Source organism: Psammomys obesus, unplaced genomic scaffold (genome assembly GCF_907164565.1).
Source record: "Psammomys obesus unplaced genomic scaffold, mPsaObe1.curated_primary_1811, whole genome shotgun sequence".
Taxonomy (NCBI): Eukaryota; Metazoa; Chordata; class Mammalia; order Rodentia; family Muridae; genus Psammomys; species Psammomys obesus.
In genome coordinates, this window is record NW_026585504.1 from 37,808,989 (window position 1) to 37,815,343 (window position 6,355).

General features: G+C 40.2%; 1 pseudogene; it reads left to right on the top strand.

The window, feature by feature from the left end:
* Nucleotides 1-1,996: 1,996 nt before the first annotated feature.
* Nucleotides 1,997-3,156, top strand: LOC129674341 (glyceraldehyde-3-phosphate dehydrogenase-like; annotated as a pseudogene).
* Nucleotides 3,157-6,355: the final 3,199 nt, after the last annotated feature.

Here is a 6,355-nt window from a genome sequence, read left to right on the forward strand (position 1 = left end):
TGTGTGTGTGTGTGTGTGTGTGTGTGTGTGTGTGTGTGTGTGAAAGAGAGAGAGAGAGAGATATGTCAAGGGAATCCAGAGTAGGGTTTAGAACAGTAAACTTCATCAGAACTTTGACTTCAAAGAATAATCTGGTAAGTGCATGAAATGGATCAAGAATTAGTATTTGGAATCAGAAAATCAGGTAATAGGTTGTGACAAAACCAGACATTGATATCTGTACTTCTTAGCATAATACAGGAGGCCATGTTTGGTCCGAATATGCCTGCAAAATAAGCAAATGAAGCATGATCTCAGTCATTCATTCACGAACTTTCTCACCCTTCTATGTTCATAGGTAGCAACACAGAGTCAGCTTCCATCACCACAGCAAGCACTTGTCATGGTCATAAAGAAAAGGGGTTATTTGATGCAGCAATTTTGTCAGTTTCAGTAAGAGATGTTTTGACCCCATTGGTTTGAAGACTGTGTTAAATTAGAGTGGCATGGTAGGGAGCACGTGGCAGAATAAAGCCATTTACTTCCTGGTTGAAAAGTAAACAAGTGAGAGTCCAGAAACTCACATTCCACTCTATGAAGTCCTAGACCTAAACATCCCACTTTATTTCATCTTTACAGGTTCTGTCACCTCCAAACATTGTCAGAAACCATGGAACAAGCCCTCAGTGACTCTGGAAACAAATTGAAATCATACTGGATATTCACATCTCAGGATTTATAACCACATTATAAAACCTACATTACTCTTTTTTTTTATTATTATTTCTACCAAATGTCATACTCTCCTTTAGTGGAGTTGGCTCCACTAGAACTTATTTTATATAAAATATAGAATCTCTCTTAAGGAAATGACTTGCCAGAAAGTTGATGTTACTTTAGTATATAATACCTAAGATTTTAATTTATAACATGCACACAACATTGGAAATATAAATATCACATACTTTGAAATTTTTTATGAAATGATTGTTTCCTTTTACTGATGTTTCCACATAGACACATTAATGTAGAAATGTGCTTAAGTGGGCCATGGTAGCTATCAAAATGTAGCAGTTATTTTCTAATATATTGTTGAAAGAAACACTGGATTTACTCTTCCTTGCATTATGATAAACATTTAGAAAGAGCATGATGCAACTCACCATTGAAAGTTCAGAACAGTATCTAATCAAAGAGATAAGATTTGTGCCAATAAGACAGGCAAGGGATTGTCAACCATACCTCCTTTTTTTTTTTCTTTGGCTTTAAAACTTTTACTTCATATGTGGGGAGTGGTGGCAGCCAGGCTATACATGCACATGCAGTGACAGGACGACTTGTGGGAATTGTTTCTAACTTTCTTCTCTGAATCAAATCATTACATTTGGCTACAAGTACCTTTACCCACACTTAGGCCACACTGATGACGTCCTGATACTCTTTTGAGACAGATATCACTATATATCCTTGGCTGGGTTGGAAATTAATAAATAAAGCATCAGGGTTTTGGGCTGGAGAGATGGCTCAGAGATTAAGAGCACTGGTTGCTCTTCCAGAGGTCCTGAGTTCAATTCCCAGCAACCACATGATGGCTCACAACCACCTATAATGACATCTGGTGCCTACTTCTGGCATGTAGGTATCTCTGCAGGCAGAACATTGTATACATAACAGAAAAGAAATGTAAAGAAAAATAAGGCTGGTCACTTGTTATCCATGCTATTCTTAGATCATTGATGTGTCATTTAAAAAATTATAACAGCTGTCTTATGTAGAAAAAAGATTGTTAAAATTGTATAGTTAATTCAAACACAGACAGAAATGTTCAAGTGTGAACTTGTGAATCAAATAGATCTTCCCTGATCATCATGCCTCTCTATTACTTCCAATGACTTCTTTCCTTCAAGGAGAGATCAACTCAGTACATCAAAATAGATCAGTAGAAGCTCTCTGCTGTCTCTTGTTCCAGAGACAGCTGCATCTTTTTGTGTAGTGCCAGCCTCTTCCTTGAGACATGATGGTGAAGGTAATATTGAATGTATTTGTCTGTAGTGGACATCTGGTTACTAAGGCTGCCTAAAGCTCAGGCAAAATGAAGATTGTTGCCATCAATGACTCCTTCATTGAACTTAACTACATGGTCTACATGCTCCAGTATGACTCTACCTACTCATGGCAAGTTTAGTGGCACAGTCAAAGCTGAGAACGGGAAGCTTGTCATCAACAGCAAGCCCATCCCCATCTTCCAGGAGCAAGATCCCTCTAACACCAAAGGGCACTATGCTGATACCAAGTATTCTGTGGCATATACTGGTGTCTTCACCAGTATGGAAGAAGGCTGGGGCCCACTTGAAGGGTGGGGCCAAAAGGGTTTTCATCTATGCCCTTTCTGGCGATGGCCCCATGTTTTTGATGGGAATGAACCATGAGAAATATGACAACTCACCCAAGAATGTCCTCAAGAAGCTTTTAGGTCATTTCTAGGTCAGATCTCTGGGCTCTCTCTCTGAAGTATATGGTGTCTTCTGCAATGGGGAATTACTTCATACATTTGGTGGTAAATCAATAAAAATGTTACTATCCTGTAAAAAAAAAAAAGAAGAAGAATGTTAGCAATGCTTCCTGCACCACCAACTGCTTAGCCCCCTGGCCAAGGTCATCCATGACAACTTTAACATAGTGGAAGTACTTATGGCCACTGTCCATGCCATTATTGCCACTCAGAAGTCTGTGGATGTCCTCTCTGGAAAGCTGTGGTGTGATGGCCATGGGACTGCCCAGAACATGATCCTTGTATCCACTGGTACTGCCAATGCTGTGGGCAAGATCATCCTAGAGCTGAAGGGGAAGCTATCTGGTATGGCCTTCTGTGTTACTACCTCCAACATGTCTGTCGTGGATCTGTCATGCCTATTGGAGAGACCTACTAACTATGATCACATCAAGAAGTTTGTGAAGCAGACATCCAAGGGCCCACTAAAGGGCTTCCTGAGCTACATCAAGGACAAGGCTATCTTCTGAGACTTCAACAGTGACTTCCATTCTTCCATCTTTGATGCTGGAGCTGGAATTGAGCTCAATGACAACTTTGTAAAGCTCATTTCCTAGTATGACAATGAATACAGATACAACAACAGGGTAGTGGACCTGATGGCCAACATGACCTCTAAGGATTAAGAAGCCCTGAACCACCCACCCCAGCAAGGACATGAGGACAAGAGCAAGGCTCTTGGCTGCTGAGAAGTCCCTGTCCCAACTCAGCCTCTGACACTGAGCATCTCTATCACAGTTTCCATCCCAGACCCCCAGAATAGTGGAAAGGGCCCATGAGCCCTACTCTCTTGAATACCATCAGTAAAGCTCACTGCACCCCACAAAAAAATGAAAAAAAAAACACAAAAAATAAAAATGTCAGTAGCAAAAGGTTGATGATTCCATCTTCAAACTGAATAGACAAAAATACTCAGAAACCCAAAGAGTAATGTACTTTTAATTTACAAGAATGTGACCATCTAAAATAAAGAGATGAGACAGAAAATTGAAAAATTAATTTCCGTTTCAGAAAATGCACAATATAAAACCACTACTGTGTTAAAGTATCTTCATACAAATGTCTTTGAACAATAAACCAGTGAAAAGTACAAGATGTGGTCCTGCTTTCATTGCTCTGTCTACAGTGGATTAACCTTTAATACAAAATTGTATTCACATATTGTCCCAGGCAATACTAAACATGGACAGGATAACAGAAATGCTCTAATTTGAAGTAGAAGGGGGAAAAATGAGGAATGTGAAAATTAGCAGGAAAATTTGATGAATCCAAATGTTATGAAAATACATCCTTACCGCTTAGTAATGCTGTCACATTTGGCGTTAATGGGCACAAATGAAAGTTTATGAGAAAACATTACCAGACTTAACAGCTGCTCCACTCTCTTTCTAGGCCATGAAGTAGTGAAGACAATTCAATTATTTCTTACAAACTACTTTTATGTTAAACCAACTAAATTTAATCTGACAGGTGTTTATCATGAACTAGTATATATAAAGCCCAAGGCTGGGAGAAAGCAAAGACAAAAGAATGCCAATAAGCTACAATGCCTTCTAGATGTTGCATAATGTTTTTGTACTTTTGCTTGACCAATGTAACTCAAGATAAATCAACTTGTTGATGATAAACAACCTCTAAATATTAAGCAATTCTGCAGTTTGTATAAGTGATCAGAGATAAAATTTTCAGGTTTTTCATGATCGCTCTAAGAGCAATTCTTTGGGGCAGGAAACCTCAGTCAAGAGAGAAAAAAAAAAATTGTTCATGACATTGGTGACCAAGTATTCTGAAGCCAAATAAAAAATACTTTTTTGTGGTTGTTTTTGTAGCACCATCCCTCCTCTTCTCTCCCCCCCCCTTACGCCCATCAGCTATTCCTCAGAAAAGGGGAGCTTGCTTTCCCACCCACCCCAGCTCTTGATGGCCTAAAAGGTTAAACTTCTCACTTTCTTGATCAACCAAAGAAAGGTTTCTTCAGTAAGCACAATATAAATCAGTGCAACTTCCTGTGCAAGTTGTGGGCATTGGACTTTTACTGGGCATAAATTTAAAATCTAGAAATGGTATCTTTCTTTCTAAGGAGGCTTGCCAAGGTAATTTAAGCAATATGAAGACAAATCAGCCTTTCTCAAGACCCCAGCCACACATGTACCTCCCAGGTGCTCTAGTTATTCTTAGTCTCTGCCCCCTTAATGAATGACTCTCTCTAATATGTTTTTGCTAACTCAACAGATTTCATTAGGAGCCACAAAATCTTAAAAGCTGACTTCTTGTTCACTTGAGAATTCAAAAGATGCCACGCATTACCAATGAAGTTCACTGGACAGATCTGGTCTTGTAAGCCATATCCAGATTAAAGACACAGGAAATTTTTTTACAGCATGACCTAGAAAAGAATATATGCTAAGTACAAGTACATTTTTAATGTCCCTGATAATTCTGGACTAATGAGGAAGGACATAGCTTTAAGACGGTCAAAACAGAATTTTCTTTTTTCTTTTTATTTTGTTTATTTACTTTACATTCCAAGAGTGTCCCTTTCTTCTCCTCTCAGCCTCCCTCCCTCTCCTTTTCTCCTCTGTTTTTCTGTTCACCCCAGAAAAGGAGAGACATCCTCTCCCAATATCAACCTTTCCTAGCACATCAAATCGCATGTATTCATTCCACTGAGGCCAGGCCAGGCAGTCCTGCCAGGGGTAAGTGATCGAAAGCAGGCAATAGAGTCCATGTTAGAAAAAACCCTTTCCTATCTCCCCACCCCTGCCACTTGCCTCTAGTAGCCAGGTGACCCACAAGAAGATCAAACCACACATTGGCCACATATGTGCAGGAAGCCTAAGTCCAGACCTTACGTGCTCCTTGGTTGATGTTTTAGTATCTATAAGCCCCCATGGGTCTGGGTTAGTTGCCTCTGTTGGTCTTCCTGTGGGGTTCATGACCCCTTGAGTCCTTCTACCTTTCTCCCAACACTTCTACAAGACCCCTGGAGTCCTGCCCATGCTTTGCTGCAAGTTCCAGCATCTGTCTCCACTCACTATAGGCTGGAATCCTTTAGACAAACATAAAACGATCATCCCAGGTCCTGGACATAGAAAAGTATACAACTTAACATTAAAGTTATACATTCGTCTTAGGTTGCAAATCTAATTACACAAGGAATACAAGTAAAAGTGTGCATTTTTTGCTTACATGCAGGTTAAACTTAAGCAGCCTAAGTACAAGATATGGCACTAGGTAAAGTGAATTGTCTGATATGATCTCAAAGCATATTATTTAACACTTGGTTGTCACTTGATGGTGGCATCAGAGGAGGCTTAGAGGTTGAACCAATGAAATAAAAATCCACCCTCTGTCTTGATCCGCTTTACGGTGGAGCCTCCCAGATGCTATTATGTTAGGCTCGTGTCTGCAAGCATAGCAGAGCATCAACAGTGTCAGGGTCTGGCTCACTGCTGTGGGGAGTGTCTCAGGTTGAGCCAGTTATTGTTTGGACATTCTGTCAATCTCTGTTCACTCTTTTTTCTTTTCTTTTTTCTATTTTTTTTTAAATTAATTACAGTTTATTCACTTTGTATCCTACCTATAGCTCCCTCTTCACCTCCCAATTCCACCCTTCCCCCTCTTCCCCACCCATGTCCCTCCTCCAGTCCACTGATAGGGGAGGTCCTCCTCCCCTTCCACCTGTTCCTAGTTTATAAGGTCTCATCAGGAGTGGCTTCATTATCTTCCTCTGGTAAGATAATGTCCTGGTAAGGCTGCACCCCCCTGAGGGGGAGGTAATCAAAGAGCAGGCCAATCAGTTCATGTCAGAGTTATCCCTGCACT